The following is an 18506-nucleotide window of genomic DNA, read 5'->3' as shown; positions in this document are numbered from 1 at the left end:
AGTGTTTTATACATCTCATGCTACAGGTCTTTCCACTCTTTGGTTAAGTTTATTCCTAGGTATTTTATTATTTTTGGTGTAACTCTAAATGAGATTTTCTTAGTTTCTTAATTTCTCTTTCTGCTGCTTCGTTAATGGATAGCAATGCAACAGATTTCTGTATATTGATTTTGTGTCCTGAAACTTTACTCAATTCATTTATCAGTTCTAGTAGTTTTGGGGGGAGTCTTTAGGGTTTTCTATATATAGTATGTCTTCTGTAAACAATGAAAGTTATACTTCTTTCTTACCAATTTGGATGCCTTTTCTTTCTCTCTGAATTCTGTGGCTAGGACTTTCAGTACTATGTTGAATAAAAGTAGTTAGAGTGAACATCCTAGTCATTTTCCTAAACTTAGAGGAAAAGTTCTCTTTTTCCCTATTGAGTATCATGTTCACTGTGGGTGTTTTGTACAAGGCCTTTATTTTTCATACAAAAGGTATGTCCCCTCTGAACCTACTTTGTTGAGGTTTTCATCATGAATGGATGTTGTACTTTGTCAATGCTTTTTCTGTATGTATTGAAATGATCATATGGTTTTTATCTTTTCTCTTATTGATGTGATGTATCACATTGGTTGATTTGCAAATATCAAACCACTCTTGCAACCTAGGAATAAATCCCACTTGATTTTTGAATCTACATTCATCAAAGATACTGGCTTCTGGTTCTCTGTTCTTGTGATTCTTTATCATATTTTGGTTTCAGGGTAATTCTGGCCTCATAGAATTAATTTGGAAGTTTTTTCCTTTTCTATTTTTTGAAATGATTTGAGAAGAATAGGTATTAACTCTTCTTTAAATGTTTGGTAGAGGGGTTCCTGGGTGGCTCAGTCAGTTGATCGTCCAACTCTTGATTACAGCTCATGTCATGATCTCAGAGTCCTGGGACTGAGCCCCATGTTGAGCTCCACACTCAGCGCGCAGTCTGCTTGAGGATGTTGCTTCTTCCTCTGCCCTTCCGCCTGCTCATGTGCTCACACTCTCTCTCTCTTTCTCTCTCAAACAAATAAATATTTTTTAAAAACTGGAAGAATTCATCTTTGAAGCCATCTGGTCCTGGACCTTTGTTTGTTGGGAGTTATTTTTTTTTTTTTACGATTTTATTCATTTATTTGAGAGAGCACGCGCGCATGCACGAGAGAGAGAGAAAGAGAGAGAGAGAGAGAGGAGCACAGAAGGAAAGGGAGATGCAGACTCTACACTGAGGAGAATCTGATGTGGGCCTTGATTCCAGGACACCAAGATCATAACCTGAGCCAAAGGCAGACATTTAAACAACTGAGCCACCTAGGCATCCCTGTTGAGAGTTTTTTGATGATTGACTGATTCAATTTCAGTATTGGTAATTGGTCTGTTCAAATTTTCTGTTTCTTCCTGATTCGGTTTTGTTATATGTTTCTAGAAATTTGTCCATTTCCTCTAGGTTGTCCAATTTGTTGCCACATAATTTTTCATAATATTCTCTTACAATTGTTTGTATTTCTATTGTGTTATTATTTCTCCTTTCTCATTTGTGACTTTGTTTATTTGAGTCCTCTTTTTTTTTTTTTAATTAATTTTTATTGGTGTTCAATTTACCAACATACAGAAAAACACCCAGTGCTCACCCCGTCAAGTGTCCACCTCAGTGCCCGTCACCCATTCCCCTCCAACACCCGCCCTCCTCCCCCCTTCCACCACCCCTAGTTCGTTTCCCCGAGTTAGGAGTCTTTATGTTCTGTCTCCCTTCCTCTTTTTTTATTATTAGTCTGGCTAGAGGTTTATGAACTTTGTCAATCTTTTCAAAGAACCAACTCCTGGTTTCCTTGACATGTTCTTATTTTTTAAAGTTTCTCTATCATTCATTTCTGCTCTAATCTTTATTATCTCCTTCCTATGATGATTTTAGATTATGTTTGCTCTTGTTTTTCTAGTTCTTCTAGGTATAAAGGTTAGGTTTTTATCTGAGATTTTTCTTGATTCTTGAGGTAAGCCTGCATTGCTATAAACTTCCCTCTTACCACCACTTTTGCTGCATCCCAAAGAATTTGGGCCATATGTTTTCATTTTCATTTGTCTCCATGGAATTTCTGATTTCTTCTTTGATTTCCTGGTTGACCCATTCACTGTTTAGTAGTATGGTATTTAATCTCCATGCACGTGTGCTCTTTGCAGATTTTTTCTTGTTATTGATTTCTAATTTCATAGCATTGTGTTCAGAAAAGATGCACTGTATGACTTCAATCCTGTTTATTTTTTTTACATTTGTTTTTATTTAAGTTCGATCTGCCAACAAATAGTGTAACACTCAGTGCTCATCCCATCAAGTGCCCTCCTCAGTGCCCATCACCCAGTTACCTCATCCCCCGGCCCACCTCCATTTCTGCAACCCTTTGTTTGTTTCCCAGAGTTAGGAGTCTCTCATGATTTGCCTCTCTCTCTAATTTTTCCCACTCATTTTCCCTCCTTTTCCTTATAATCCCTTTCACTATTTCTTATATTCCACATATGAGTGAAAACATATGATGATTGTCTTCTCCGATTGACTTATTTCACTCAGCATAATACCCTCCAGTTCCATCCATGTCAAAGCAAGTGGTGGGTATTCATCCTTTCTGATGGCTGAGTATATTCCATTGTATATATAGACCACATCTTCTTTATCCATTCATCTGTTGAAGGGCATCATGGCTCCTTCCACAGTTTAACTATTGTGGACAACTGCTGCTGTAAACATTGGGGTGCAGATGTCTTGGCATTTCACTACATCAGTATCTTTCAGGTAAATACCCAGTACTGCAATTTACCCAGTACTGCCATTTCATAGGGTAGCTCTATTTTTAACTCTTTGAGGAACCTCCACACTGTTTTCCAGAGGGGCTGTACCACTTTGCATTCCCACCCACAATGCAAGAGGGTTCCCCTTTCTCCACATCCTCGTCAACATTTGTTATATCCTGTCTTGTTAATTTTCACCATTCTCACTAGTGGGAGGTGGCATTTCATTGTGGTTTTGATTTGTATCTCCCTAATGGCAAGTGTTGTGGAGCATTTTCTCATGTGCTTGTTCACCATGTGTACGTCTTTTTGGAAAAATTTCTGTTCATGTCTTCTGCCCATTTAATGATGGGATTTTTTTGTTTCCTGGGTGTTGACTTTGATGAGTTCTTTATAGATCTTGGATACTAGCCCTTTATCTGATATGTCACTAGCAAATATCTCCTCCCATTCTCTAGGTTGTCTTTTAGTTTTGTTGACTGTTTCTTTTGCTGTGCAGAAGCTTTTTATCCTGATTAAGTCCCAATAGTTCATTTTTGCTTTTGTTTCTCTTGCCTTCATAGATGTATCTTGCAAGAAGTTACTGTGGCCAAGTTCAAAAAAGTTGTTGCCTATGTTCTCCTCTAGGATTTTGATGGATTCTTGTCTCACATTTAGATCTTTCAACCATTCTGTGTTTATCTGTGTGTATGGTGTAAGAGAATGGACTAGTTTCATTCTTCTGCATTTGGTGACTTCAGTCTTTTTTAATTTGTTGAGACTTGTTTTGTGGCCAGAGTATGAAAGAGTTAGTAAAAGAGGATGTGGCTGACAATGCTGTATGTTGCAGAAAAGAGGAGAAATTTAATGAGGTTACTGGATTAAATTATTACTACATCTTTGATGATTTCTGTGAGGGCAATTTCAGTCAAGCAACAGGAATCTATATTCAATGAGTTGAAGAACAAATAGATGGGAAGAAGGAGAGACAATAAGTTTAGATGGCTTTTTCTACTTCTGGTAGTGAAGGAAAGATTGCTAAGGCAGAAAGCGGTTTAAGGGGAAAATATAACTGAAGAAGTTTTTTGTTGCTGTTTTTAGGATGGCAAAGACTTGAGCATAATCATAAGCAAAAGAGAAAATCAGTGAAGAAGATGGTTTAGAATAAGGTAGGAGCAAAGATGGAGGGAGTAAGCCTTGTTTGTGAATATCTCTTCTCTGGGATGATGAAAAAGAGAAAGGGGGATGCAGTGATGGATAGGTTTTCCAGTGAAGGGGAGGAAATTAAGTGATCATATTCCTATTAGTAAAGGCAATCTACGCCTAAAGCTTCCTTAATTTTAATCAATCAGAATAAATATATTTTTATATATTGGGATATATATATTGAATTTTAAACTAAGAGGTAGTTTTGTTGGTGAACCAGAATGAGGAAATGAGGAAAACTAGAAAGCATGAAGAATGGCAGGAAAAGGAGTAGTGGGAGGGGAATCCAAAATCCCAGAAAAAATGGAGAGATAAGTTTTATGTAGAGTCAAAAAACTTCTGAATACGAAGTTAACAATTACTTTGACATTCATTATCATTTTGGACCAATTCCTTAATTTCTCCACCCCTGGGAGTTTACAGCCTAATTATTAGCTTTCTTAACTATAAAACTATGGGACATGTCAAGTATTGTACAGCTAATGGTAGAATGGTAATGTTTGCCTATCTGCCTCAAGAGTAGGGCACAAAAATTAATTATTCCAGAGCTTGTGGATGTATATGATAAATCTGAAAAGACAAAGGGGAGAGAAATTTACAGAAAAACACTCTTCATCTGAATATATTAATGGCTTAAAATACATATTGTTTGCACTAAATCCATTTGCCCTTATTCACTTCTTTATTTTAGGTACTTTTATTCAGTTGTCTCTGTGCTTTATAATAAAAGTTCTTGTCAAATTTTTCTTTACAATTTACCTTTTCCATTTTAATTGCAGTTCATTAGGAAAAAAATCCACTGACAAAAGAGGTTCAATATTAAAGATTCATCAATTCAAGCTTCCAGACAGAGGCCAAATTTTTCATAAATGGCCTGGAGCCATTAAGTAGTAATCTATTAATTTCTAGAAGGGACCGGAATTTAAAAAGTGATTTGCAGATAAACTGATTTAAAGCTAATTGGATTTCCTGAATAGCCCACAAACTGTCAATGAGTGCAAAGAATTTCAGTTAAATTAGAATTCTTTGTGGAATATAATTTAAGAGAAAACTAGAAATGGGACCATCAGAAGAACAAGTGTCATTTGATTTATATATGGTTTCCTATAATTGTGAATACATTCACTTTGGTTGCCTTGGTTTATATCACGTCATATATTATTTGTAATATAAATTTAAGCAATATAGAGGCAAATCCTACGAGGTAAGTTACATACTTTGAGGATTTCAGAGAGAAATAATCATTTGGTGAAATGCTACTGAATTGGCAGTCCTGTGTTCATCTGATACTTTTAGCTTAAAATATTATGTGACAGCTGGGCAGGTGTTAAAAAGATTAAATCCTTGTGACAGAGGAAATAATTGACTTTTCTATGCCTCTAAGTGATTATTTTAGCTAAATAAGGCCAATAATTAAGATGTAGCTCATAATACTGCATTTTGAAGAAAAATATTTTTTCTTGTAAAGCACAAAAGTTCAGTACACAACCATTGGGGAAGAACATACAATTCTATGATCACTGTATATATGTGATGTCATGTGATCACTTACCCAGCTACCAAACAGTTCAGTCATTAAATATTAACTGATTGCTCAAAATATAAAGAACTGTTAAAGAATGGAGATCAGATCTGGTTACCAGACAGGACCACTGCCTGGTGAGTCACCAAGAGGTTATTAACATTGCCTGTTCACTACAATGAATATCATGTATCTATTTTTTAACAATACCTGAAGAAGTTGACTAGAGACTGTTTAAGACTAGCAAAAGGAATTAACTGAGAAAAATATGGTCATCTAAACATAAATAAAATGAACTTAAAATATCAATTTTTAGGGACACCTGGGTGACTCAGTGGTTGAACTCTCCTGTGTTCGGCCCTGGTGTGATGCTGGAGTCCCAGGATTGAGTCCCATTTTGGGCTCCCTGTGTGGAGCCTGCTTCTCTCTTGGCCTAGGTCTCTTCCTCTGTGTGTGTGTGTGTGTGTGTGTGTGTCTCATAAATAAATAGATAAAATCTTTAAAAATATATCAAATTTTAATTATTTAAATATGAATTTTAGAGTTATTCATTCTTAATTTACTTATCCTTCATTCATTGCCAGGATACTGATAAAAGTCTCCAGTAACAGGCAGTCATTTCTTTATTCAGGTTCTGGTCCTGATTCTGCAACTTGTTCTCCTCTTCTTAACCTTTAGAGCATCTCATTCCAAATTCAGGATAGTCAGGACACCAGGGTGGTTTGGTTGGTTGAGTGTCTGCCTCTCGCTCAGATCAGGGTCTTGGGATCCTGAAATTGAGCATTGAATTGGACTCCCTGCTCAGCAGCAAGTCTGTTTCTCCCTCTCCCTCTGTCCCTGCCCCCAGTCATGCTCTCTCTGTCTCTCCCTCAAATAAATAAATAAAATCTTCAAAATTCAGGATAGTGAACCAATACTTGACATGTGCTGTCTCTACCGAATCACATTATATTGTGATTTCCTGAGTTTCTTGATATACCATATTGTTCATGCCAGACTCATTAATTCAGTCTGTGTCATTATTGATATAACAGTCATATGTCTCTCAAAAATAGTCTAGGTTTAGATGATAGATATAAACATGTAGGGGGGGGAGCGTTGTTCATTTCTTTGTATGTCTGTCTTATCTGTAAGAATATAGTAGCAGTTGTTATTTTTTGTCATTCTTTTTATTAATATTACCCTTTCCTCATTCCATCTGGTCCTAGTACCTCTTATTTTTTACCCACCTCTTTCCCCTTTCCCCCTTCACCTCTCATTCCACCTATCCTTGTCTATTGTCACAGACAGGTTTCTGCCAGATGAGCCCTGCCACCTTGCCTCTGACAACATCTTAACAGGAAAAAATCAAAGAGTCCTAGGGCTGCAGCTTCACTAAGGTCTTATTCAAGGATAAATGTTATTCTCTCATGACTACTATGTATGAGTTACACTTAACAGCTTAAAAATACTAAGTCAATTCCGTTTTATCTTAGGATGGCAATCAACTCGAACTTTTACCTTAAAACTGAAATTTGTATGATGGCCTAAATCCCATGGTTCTAAATTGAAAACTAAGAAGAGCCAAAGAAGATAATATCTGCAAATTTTGCAGATAAAAAGGATTACTATAAAGCTATGCCAAATATCTATTCAGTATATGTTACAAATTAGATGGGAGCCTATTTCAATAAACTCACACTCAGTAGCTTGAGAATAATGAAGACAAATAAGAAAAGGAACATTTGACTTGAAATAAATGTTCAGCCCAAAGTAGTCTCTTTGTTTTCCTTCTCCTTTTTTAAAGCATGTTTAAACTTGTATTAGCAGGCCTTAAAATAACCTTGGAGACATGAAATAATCATTGCTTTCAATGATGATTCTGTTGTGAAAAAAGAGAACTTTATTTATTCTTCTGTTCAAAAGACATTTATAGACTATCCTATCGATTCCTGTATTGTATCACAAAGACCTAATGATGAAAGAGATACAGTCTATACCTCTGGGATGAGCTCATGGTGGGAAAGTACCTCAACCCAGTCTTGGGAGCTTACTGACTGTTTCCTAGAAGAAATAACATCTAAGCTAAACCCTGAAAGGATGAGAAGGAAATAAATTAATCCTATTCTTAGATCTTTTGAGATTCCACAACCTTGATAGTATTTCCCAGACATTTAAATATGGAGATGAGAGATAAATAAAAAAGTTCTTTTCTATTCAATATCCATCACCCTGACCAACACTAACCAGCTGCTTTTCCTTCTTTGTAAAGCAGGAACAGAAAAAAAACAAGGACAAATTGGGGGAGAAAGTTAGAGGCTCCTTGGACAGCATTTTAGAGGATGGTTATAACTAATTACAGAGGAGTTCTGTCCTAAAACACACACTCACACATGCACACACACGCACACACACACACACACACATACACACACACCTTATTAACAGTCAAATACTCAGAAATTTCCAAAGCCAACTTAAAGAGAAGGAATTGAAAATTCAAATTAAATACTGGGCTCTGAAAGACAAATATACGAATGAATGGTTGATTCTACAACTATAGACCTTATAAAAAGAGAAAGGTTTTATTATTCAAAATTTTGATGTGTTCCTTCTGCTTCATTGTGGTTTTCTAAGTTACTTGAACTCATATTCAGGAAAAGGAAAGCCATGTATACCGACAGATAATACGTATAGCCATAGAGTTAGTAGTATTAATAAGTCTTTTAGGAGTAAGTTCAGATTTTTAAATGCAAATGAAATTTTTGCAGACATCACCTCCACAACACTCCCCTGAAAGACCTCTTTGAACCTACCTAAAGATGCCTCCACAGATAGCTCAGTGACAGGGCAAAATTACAAATAAAAGATGATACCTAAAAAAGATGGTGTTTAGAGAAATGGATCATTTTGTTGCCTAGGTAATCATGTATGATCATCCTGGATAGCTTATCCTGACTGATACATTGCTGTACCTGCAGTGCCCAGACTATGCCTAGCATAGAGCAAGACTCAATAATTTATAAGGATAGAGGAAATTGATGGAATAGAGGGCTTGTGTTAAAAGATTATTCATTTTGGTTTGTACATAAGGCATCTGCATGGGAGTGTAGGGGTACATCTTGTACCTCATCTTCATTTCAGATGGCTTGGAAGAATTTGGAGACACTAACGATCAAAGATTGCAGTGTTTGGTTTCTAGAACAACTGGCCTCAATAGAATGAGCCAATGGGACTTTGTGAAAGAGAGGTGGTTAGAGAAACTTTTATGTAGGGATCATTAATTTTTAGAAACTCAGTGATAATAGGTTCAAAGTAGTAGGGAAGTTGAAATAGATAGTTGAGGTGCTTGAAGGACCACTGAGTTTTAAAGTCAGCAAAATGAATTTATTATGGGACAAAGAGTAAAATGACAAATTATTTGTTGAAATAATCCAGGATAAACTATCTATTACAACAGAAAAGCTCAAATTTAAGTAGCTTTAATTGATGAAGATTTAGTTCTCATCTATATCACAATCCAGTGTAGGTCAACATGAGGGATGGAGGTGGGCTTTAATCCACAATATCATTTAGAGTTCAGAGCTTCTTCCCTCTAGACTCTATGACACTAGTGTCTCCAACCATTAGGAAACTTACAAGAATGGTTTTATAGGAGAGGCCTGGGGGTGGAATATCTCATTTCTACCTCTATTCTATTGTCCAGAAGTCTGTCACATGGCTCCACCTCACTGGCAGAGAGGCCTGGAAATGTAGCCTTGAGTTCCCCCAAAAAGAGTAGATGGGTATGATGCACATCTAGCCAGTCTTTGCAACTGGTACTGAACAAAACAATGTTCTATAAATAGAAATGTCTGGAATATTAGAGAAACGTTTTAAAAATCCTAACATAAGGAAAATTTTAAGTAAAGTAAAATTAAAAGGTGAAACAATTTTGTAACTCTTCATTCTGTATGTTTTGTGATTGAAATGGTTAAGATGAGACAGATCTGTCCTAATTCCTCAAGAAAAAGAAAATGAGAATTTTGCAGTGATCAGAGAATGAGTCATAAAGTCAAAGATCTCAGCCTAGCTCAGCCAGGTTTAATCACCATGTGTCCTCCGGCATGCTCTTTAAAACCTTAATTTCTATGCTTGTAATACAAGGGAGTTTGACGAAATATCTAAGGTGCTTTCCATTTCCAATATTTTCTGACTCTCAGATCCTAGTAGGATGTCGTAGTGCTGAGGAGGGGAGCTGTGAGCTACAGGAAGGCTTATGTGTCCTATTATATCAACATAATGACTTCTTAAGTTGTGCATAAAAGATGAAGTTATGCACAACTCTATGAACAAATGGCCTATTTATAAGTTTATTCATCTGATAAGAATACTATAATTTGCCTTCTAACCTGCTTTGCTTATGTACTTTATGAAAAATTACTGCTGCTGGGTAATGTAAGAATCCCTGTGTGCAGTGTCATTAGTATAAATTATGCATTAGAAAAAAAATCCATTTATTCTATGATCACAGGCCAAAATATCAAATTGAAGTTCAATGACATTACTGTTTTCTGGCACGACTAATCACAAATAATGAGTAATTTTATGAATCAATCTGTATATCAAATCAAAATAACTTTCAACTGACTCGCTCCACAAATCAGTGTTTAAGATTTACATTCCAAGTCATTACATATTCCATTTATATTCTGATGGAGACTCAGATTTATTTCAGAGATAGATATTCTACTCTTATAAAGGAATCATTTGCTCATGATGATCTAATAAAAAGGCTGATACCTTACTTAGTTCCTTTCACAAGCTCTTTCTTATTTCTCGTTTTACTTAAATTATTCCTTTAGGAAACCATATTTTAAAATATATTACTACTCGCTGAACTTTTCCCAATAAACTAGTCAAATACTTCTGTGATATATATTTATAAAAATATTTATAAACAGGGGCGCCTGGGTGGCTCTGTTGGTAAAGCATCTGCCTTTGGCTCAGGTCATGATCCCAGCCAGAGTCCTAGCATGGAGCCCCAAGCTGGGCTCCCTGCTCAGCAGAGAGTCTGCTTCTCCCTCTCTCTCTGCCCCTCCCCCCACTCCTGCAAACATACACGCATGCTCTCTCTTTGAAATAAATAAATAAAATATTTTTTAAAAAAATATTTATAAACAAAAACAATGCAATAGCAAAAACAAGTTATAAATTCTAAGTTTAATGAGACACAAAAAAATGTGAAACTCATAAAAAAGGAAAAAAGTACTGGCATTTATTTAGTTTTCCTAATTTGGCTTAGACTTCACATAAAGAAATGCAATACTGTAATTTAGCCACTGGACTAAAAGAAGTCACCTAAGTTTCTATTCTAACAACACCACAAATCTAATGATTACAAAGTGAGTTTCATCACACATTTTTACAGTCTTTTAAAACATAGCCCAGAAAAGTGTATATGTATACATTAGTTTTAAGTGACCGAATGATTTAATCCCCAACAATTTTCATAATATAATGAATAGCTTAGAAGATTAGATACTTGCTTCTTCCTTTAACGTGGTTGACTTCAAAAGATGCCCTTAGAAATGAAGAGAAAATTGCTTTAGATAATATATATTATCAAGGGCAAAATAAAATGAAATATGGAAAAAATAAAGTGGGATGATTTAACCAGAGAAAATGTAAAAACTGAAGTAACTAAGACTTTAACTAATATTCCCCCCTACATTATTCACATTGCTTGACTCCTCACCCTCACCCCCAATTCAGCAGCAATAGCACTCATTGCCTTGAAAAGAAGAGAAGAGGTCTTCTTTCTGGCTTTTGAACTTCACAACCTTGGAATCAGAGGATAAAAGGGAAAAATTATGATTAAAAACAATCCATAAGAATCTTAGTAAAGCTAAAAGAAAAAATATAACTAGAGAATAACAAAGTTTCCTAGGACTAGAGAAAGCAGAGGAGGAAGACCCTGCCTCAAAACCCAAGTACAGGTGCATTTGTGTGAGTCTCTACCCTAATTCCTGGGTTAAGCCTGAAGAAGCAGAAAAATTCCAAGGTTCTCCATCCCTTCTGTGGTGCTCACAGAGATAGTTATATGGGGTAGGTTATCAATCTTCAGATGGTGTCCTAGAGATTCCTGTGAAACTACAGGACTCAGAAGCACAGAATGCTCCCTATACTCCCAAGAACTATTCCCAGAGAACCAGCTGCTTGGAAAGGAATAAGGAAGGACCCATGAATTACCACCAATGACCAAAGTTCATTTCATCAAATGCTGATCTAGGCACCTGACAATAAAAAGACCTACACGTGGTCTCCCAATGATTTGGTTCTATGAAAGTCTCCTGGAACTTATACTAAAAGGCATAAGTTAGTGAGAAGGAACATCGCACTGACAGAAATTATGGGTCACCTTTCCATTAAATTGAGTCTCACATTAGAACATTTAATTCTTATTAAAAAATAAAGTTAATATTCTTGTCTAGCTTTATCTTTTATTTTTTTTTAAATTAATTTTTATTGGTGTTCAATTTACCAACATACAGAAAAACACCCAGTGCTCATCCCGTCAGGTGTCCACCTCAGTGCCCGTCACCCATTCCCCTCCAACACCCGCCCTCCTCCCCTTCCACCACCCCTAGTTCGTTTCCCCGAGTTAGGAGTCTTTATGTTCTGTCTCCCTTCCTGATATTTCCCAACATTTCTTTTCCCTTCCTTTATAGTCCCTTTCACTATTATTCATATTCCCCAAATGAATGAGAACATACACTGTTCGTCCTTCTCCGATTGACTTATTTCACTCAGCATAATACCCTCCAGTTCCATCCACGTTGAAGCAAATGGTGGGTATTTGTCATTTCTAATTGCTGAGTAATATTCCATTGTATACATAAACCACATCTTCTTTATCCATTCATCTTTCGATGGACACCGAGGCTCCTTCCACAGTTTGGCTATTGTGGCCATTGCTGATAGAAACATCGGGGTGCAGGTGTCCCGACGTTTCATTGCATCTGAATCTTTGGGGTAAATCTCCAGCAGTGCAATTGCTGGGTCGTAGGGCAGGTCTATTTTTAACTCTTTGAGGAACCTCCACACAGTTTTCCAGAGTGGCTGCACCAGTTCACATTCCCACCAACAGTGTAAGAGGGTTCCCTTTTCTCCGCATCCTCTCCAACATTTGTTGTTTCCTGCCTTGTTAATTTTCCCCATTCTCACTGGTGTGAGGTGGTATCTCATTGTGGTTTTGATTTGTATTTCCCTGATGGCAAGTGATGCAGAGCATTTTCTCATGTGCATGTTGGCCATGTCCATGTCTTCCTCTGTGAGATTTCTCTTCATGTCTTTTGTCCATTTCATGATTGGATTGTTTGTTTCTTTGGTGTTGAGTTTAATAAGTTCTTTATAGATTTTGGAAACTAGCCCTTTATCTGATATGTCATTTGCAAATATCTTCTCCCATTCTGTAGGTTGTCTTTTAGTTTTGTTGACTGTATCCTTTGCTGTGCAAAAGCTTCTTATCTTGATGAAGTCCCAATAGTTCATTTTTGCTTTTGTTTCTTTTGCCTTTGTGGATGTATCTTGCAAGAAGTTACTGTGGCCGAGTTCAAAAAGGGTGTTGCCTGTGTTCTCCTCTAGGATTTTGATGGAATCTTGTCTCACATTTAGATCTCTCATCCATTTTGAGTTTATCTTTGTGTATGGTGAAAGAGAGTAGCTTTATCTTTTAAACTGAGATTTGTACCTACTACAGGGGATAGACCCTGTCTGATTCTAAATTATTTCATGCATTGAACTCCAACAAGAGCCTAAGCAGGGGTGGTACAAGATTGAAGCAGATGCATGGTGGAGAGGTACAATGATGACCCTGATGTAATTCTGAAGCTCTCCCTCTAACTCTATATCAGACCTACACATGTACTTTGATGTGCCTCTGGCTGGACTATGGCCAACCTTTGGCTTAAGTATCTTACAGACATTTTCTCCTTCCCCACTGCACCTTTCCTCATTGATAGGGTAAAGATGATGAACAAAGGTTTAGAAATTTACATAATCATTCAAGGCCACACAATTACTAGTGAGGATTTAAAACTGAGTCTCTGTGGCTCTGAAGCCCACACCACTTCCAACCTCCAGGCAGCCTCCAAAGGCAAAATTCAGGTATTTCTCAAGGAAATGCAACTGAAGGGAAAAAAATACTAGAACTAGATTTGAGGAGAATCCTTTTTTTTTTCACCAGAGTGTGTAAAAAGGGATTTCTGATTTTGTGGGTAGAATAATGTCAAGGCAGGATTTTTTTCCATTTACTCATTCATTCAACATTTTCAAACACCTATGATATATAAAGTACAGTACTTCAAATAAGGTTGTCCCCAGTATAGAAGCCACTCTATGCCAGAACCCTACTCAAGGTACATAGTAAGAACCATGAACACTACTCTTTCCCTCACTGCTTCTGACCAAAGTTGCTTCATAACACCTGGAAGGGAGCACAGAATGCACTCACTGCTCTATGGAATGAGGACAATGACTTGTCTCCTAACCATTCTCCCTGCCTCTAGTCTCTACCTTTCTCCCATCCATTCTTCATTCTCTCTACCAGGTGTATTAAATGTTTATAATACATATAACATTTTACCAGTTATTTACTTGTTTGCCAGATCCCATATGATGAAGTTCAGTCTTAGTATGAGTTTAAGGCCCTTTGATATTTTCCCTGACCTCCTTCCCTAACCTGTACTTCAGCTACATTATACTAATTTAACTTGTTTCCATTGTCTAAAGTGCCCTTCCTAACTTTCTATTTTGTGTATTCCTCAAATGTCCCTAAATTCTAATTTCTCTAGGAAATCTTTTAGGAGCCCTCTCTTTGCTTGTGAAATCACTAATTCCTTCCTCTGGTTCCATACAGCAATTCCTTCACATTTCTATAAAAACACTTACCATATTAGTTATGTCAAATGAGCAACAGTGATCAGAGGCAGAATTCAGAAGGGAAGAAAATCCATGGCACTAGAGGAGGAGAAGGTATCAGAGTTAGAAGAAAAGGAATGTAAATTCAGAGGAACACATATAGGTCAGCAAGACCTGGTGGAAGAATAGATTAAAAATAAAAATTCAGAAAGATGGAGAAGCTAAAGATTATTTACAAACATATAGCCAGAAAAGCAAGGTACCCCAAGAATACTATTACATCACGTGAAGCAGCTGTAGCTGAAATTCTTGGTAACAGACATGTTAGTTATAGACAATTTTCTTGGTAATAGACATTACCATGCCACTGACATTATAATGGGAAAAACCACATGAAAAATAAACTCATAATTAGAAGTGGAGCCATAAGCGCACCTGGGTAGCACAATCAGTTAAGTGATTGACTCTTGGTTTTAACCCAGGATGTAATTTCAGGGTTGTGAGATGAGCCCTGCATCAGGCTTCATGCTCAGCATGGAGCCTGCTTAAGACTCTCTCTTTTCTGCTCTCTACCCCTCCCCCTCCCCACATGTACATGTACATGCACTCTCTTTCTCTCTAAAATAAATAAATAAGTTTAAAAAAAAAAGCTATATGTAGTCCAGCTATCTTCACCTTTTGGTGAAGGTCTGGAGAGAGGTTTGGAGGGGGTCTGTGACAAAAATAGCAGTGAGATCCTGAAAGATGAATTTGGATCATATATTATAATAGAGCTTGTTTCACTCTACATACTAAGATATTTTCTGGAAACAGTGCACACATAGTGTTTTCCCATTTGCATATTTTGATGTGGATAATACATCAAGTATTTCTTCCAACCCACAATGTCTCATCTATTCTACTCATCAATCTTGCCTAGAAAAAACATTAAACTAGATTTTGGCTTAAGTATTTTCACCCACCATTCCCTTCCTCCTTGCTACTAGAAATGACAGAAGTTCATTTTCCCCTTGACCTGTTAGATGGAGGATTGGAAAGGTTGTGTCAACTCACTACTTAGATTTCTCAAGTTATCAATAAATTGGCATATAGGAAGAATGTCTGCAGAGACACTAATAACTAATTTGACCTGCACTGAGGAAAATGCTGGGAGACTAGAATAATGGTTGCCATAAAAAAAAATGCAGAAATAGACTATTCCAATCCCCATGCTTGGGTATTAGAAAGGGATGCAATATTTAAACCAGTAAAAATTTGATTTATTACAGCAACAAAAGCAGAAATGAAGAGAAATTTCATGGTCCTGAAAGAATCTGGTGACAGACACATACACGAATAGAACTGGGATCATCTTTGGAAAAGTAAAGTTGGGAAAGGATAAAGTCACCCAACAGCAAAGACCAGAGAGTCACTAATCAAGGTTTGGTTAAGGAGTAAATAAAACTGGATTAGGGAGAGAAGAAAGCTTGCAGAGATCCACCAAGTCATTACAGCAAACTCTGCCCAGGCCATTTGGGTACTATAAGTGATAGAGTAGCAGTTAACCCAGGAAAGTAGTAGTTATGCCATGTCACAAAGAGATTTTCAAGGACAAAACAAGAAAAAGTCTCTCCCCATCTCTTCCTAGTCCCTAAGGAGTGTGGCTATACATAGTAGTATACTAATTATGACAACCAGAAAATATCTCTCTCTGTCTCTATGTCAAGGTTGTCTCCATTGGTACTGTTCTGATCCCAGGATGGTGAGTCAAAGATGATTATCAGAATCTATAGCAGCTGATCTAGGCCTTGTATCTGAACTACTGGACTGCCCTAATCAAAGACTGCTAAAGAGGATGAGACACCTCAGAAGATGACATGCCTCTTTGACAGAAAATTTACCCTCACAGGAGCACAGATGTCTCTGAAAATTGTCAGCAATAGAAAAGAGTAAAAAACAAGAAGAACTGGATGAATGCAAAGGTATGAAAGGTGAATAAAAAAAAAGTGGAATAATGCTGCACTTTTACTGATCCCCTCAGAAGGAACACTTTTATAAAGTTTGGTTTCAAGTAATGTATTTAAAAAGTTATGAAACTCTAAGTGCAATGCTACTTACAAGAAAAGACCTTGAATTCTTAAGCAACTTTTTTTTTTTTGATGTGTGGTTTAAATCTCTCTCCTTGCAGATAACAAATTCTAGCCTTTGAAACTCTATAAATGTACAAAATAGAGTCAACTGTATTCACATTAATCTTCAGAATTTCACTGGTTTGAAATAGAAACATAACATTTCTGTTGGTGAAACAACAGTCAAAGTATTTCTGAAACTTCTTTGTAAAACAAACCAGGTAGAAATATGAGAATTTGGTTTATGCCTATAAGGATTTTTTTAACTAGGTATTTTTTTTTCATTTTCAGGATGGATCTTGGTTCCCAAGTATATTGAACTGAAATCATCTTGAAATAATTGATATTATTGATATGTTGATATGTTGATATTATTGATATGCTGATCTCTTCTTATAACTGTTTTAAAACACTATTTTGAAATAATTGATATTATTGATATTATTGATATGTTGATATTATTGATATGTTGATCTCTTCTTATAACTGTTTTAAACCACTATTTTTTGTGTGTTTGGCTTAAGTTTGTTTTTGGAATGGTGACCAAAATTAAATAGGAATAAAAAATAGGGTAAATATATAATCTTTCTATAACATAGAAATGCATGGTAGTAGATGTTTAACAATGAATACCCAAGAATTATTCTTCAAGGGTGAAGTTTTGGGAGAAAATGAAGATTATTTTGCAATCTTGGTTTGAGGCTATGGAATTTCTAATTTATAAATGAAAAGGAGTTGGGGCAGGATGACGATGGTGGGATAGGAGAACCCTAGACTCATTTCAAACCATGAATACAACTAGGTAACTATCAAATCATCTTAAATACCCCAGAAACTGACCTGAAGACAGGCAGAACAAACTCTGCAACTAAAGAGAGGGAAGAAAAGAAGAAGGTATGAAGCATGGAGATGTGGTTTAGGGTAGAAATGGATCCTGGCTACTGTGGAAGGAAGGGAGCCATGGTCATGGAGAAGGGCAAGAGAGAGAAAGGAGCAGGGGAACACACAAGGAAAAGGTTTCCCCATAGCCACTGGCTTGGAAAATGAGAGGGACTGAGATTCTTGAGTTCTTGCAACTAGCTGGGCTTAAAGCCTAGTTTTAAGGGTCAGAAGGCTTGGCTAGAATAGAACTCAGATGGCACTACACTGCTCTTCAAGAGAAGGCAGGCAAATAAAGGGTCAAAGGCTTGGCTAGGATGGAACTCAGATGGCACTACACTGCTCTTGGAGAGAAGGCAGGTAAATAATTCATGGCAGAGAGCATGGAAACAGAAATCTGAAGAACACCTGGGGCACACACTGGAGAGATTATTTACTCTTCTCAGAGTGTGTCCCTGAGAAGCAGCATTCATGGAGACACCTTTCTAGAAATAAAGAGCTGGTTGGTGCCATTTCCCTGCTCTGCCCCTTGGCATAAACACAGAACCACATGTAGGAAGCAGTGCAGGATGGACACTGGCTACCTAACTTCCTTACACTAAGCCCCATCCCCCTGTGTTCTAGTGTAACTCCCCTTCTCAGTCACACTTACCTCAGTCATAGTGTGGCAGGTCTTTCCCTCAGAAGACCAGTACAAACCCTTGCACACCATATCTCCTGACCAGAGAATTTTGCAGGGCCTCAGTTCCAGGGGAGGTGATGACAGGTCTCGTTTCACAAGCAGACCAGACCGCACCTACTTAAAGTTCATCATGTTCAGGCCAGGGACCAACACTGCCAATAGCAGGCAAGGAGAACCTCGGATAACTGACCTGGAGGAGAGAGCACCCAGAACAGAACAGAACACATGCAGCACACACCGGAGATTCTCCCTGAAGCACCAGGCCCTGAATACTACTACATGACTCACTTTATAAGACTTTATAAGACTTACTTTCAGGAGCAGGTGACATAACTGGCTTGTCTAACACAGAGAAGCAGGCAGAGACTTAGACAAAATGCCATGATGGAAGAATTTATCCCAAATGAAAGAACAAGATAAGGCCATGGCCAGAGATCTAAGTGAAATAGAT

At 37.1% G+C, this 18506-nt stretch overlaps 1 long non-coding RNA gene across 1 annotated transcript; it reads right to left on the bottom strand.

Annotated features, from left to right (window-relative positions):
• Positions 1-11228: 11228 nt before the first annotated feature.
• On the bottom strand, positions 11229-18110 carry LOC140598234 (uncharacterized). Its single transcript, XR_012000449.1, has 3 exons — positions 18026-18110; positions 14417-14485; positions 11229-11307 (listed from the first exon to the last, which is right to left on the bottom strand). It is a non-coding gene; the product is annotated as an uncharacterized lncRNA (long non-coding RNA).
• Between the last annotated feature and the right edge of the window lie 396 nt (positions 18111-18506).

Source organism: Vulpes vulpes, chromosome 3, assembly GCF_048418805.1.
Source record: "Vulpes vulpes isolate BD-2025 chromosome 3, VulVul3, whole genome shotgun sequence".
Lineage (NCBI taxonomy): Eukaryota > Metazoa > Chordata > Mammalia > Carnivora > Canidae > Vulpes > Vulpes vulpes.
The sequence above is the reverse complement of the archived record's forward strand: the minus strand, read 5'-3'. Positions and strand labels throughout refer to the sequence as shown.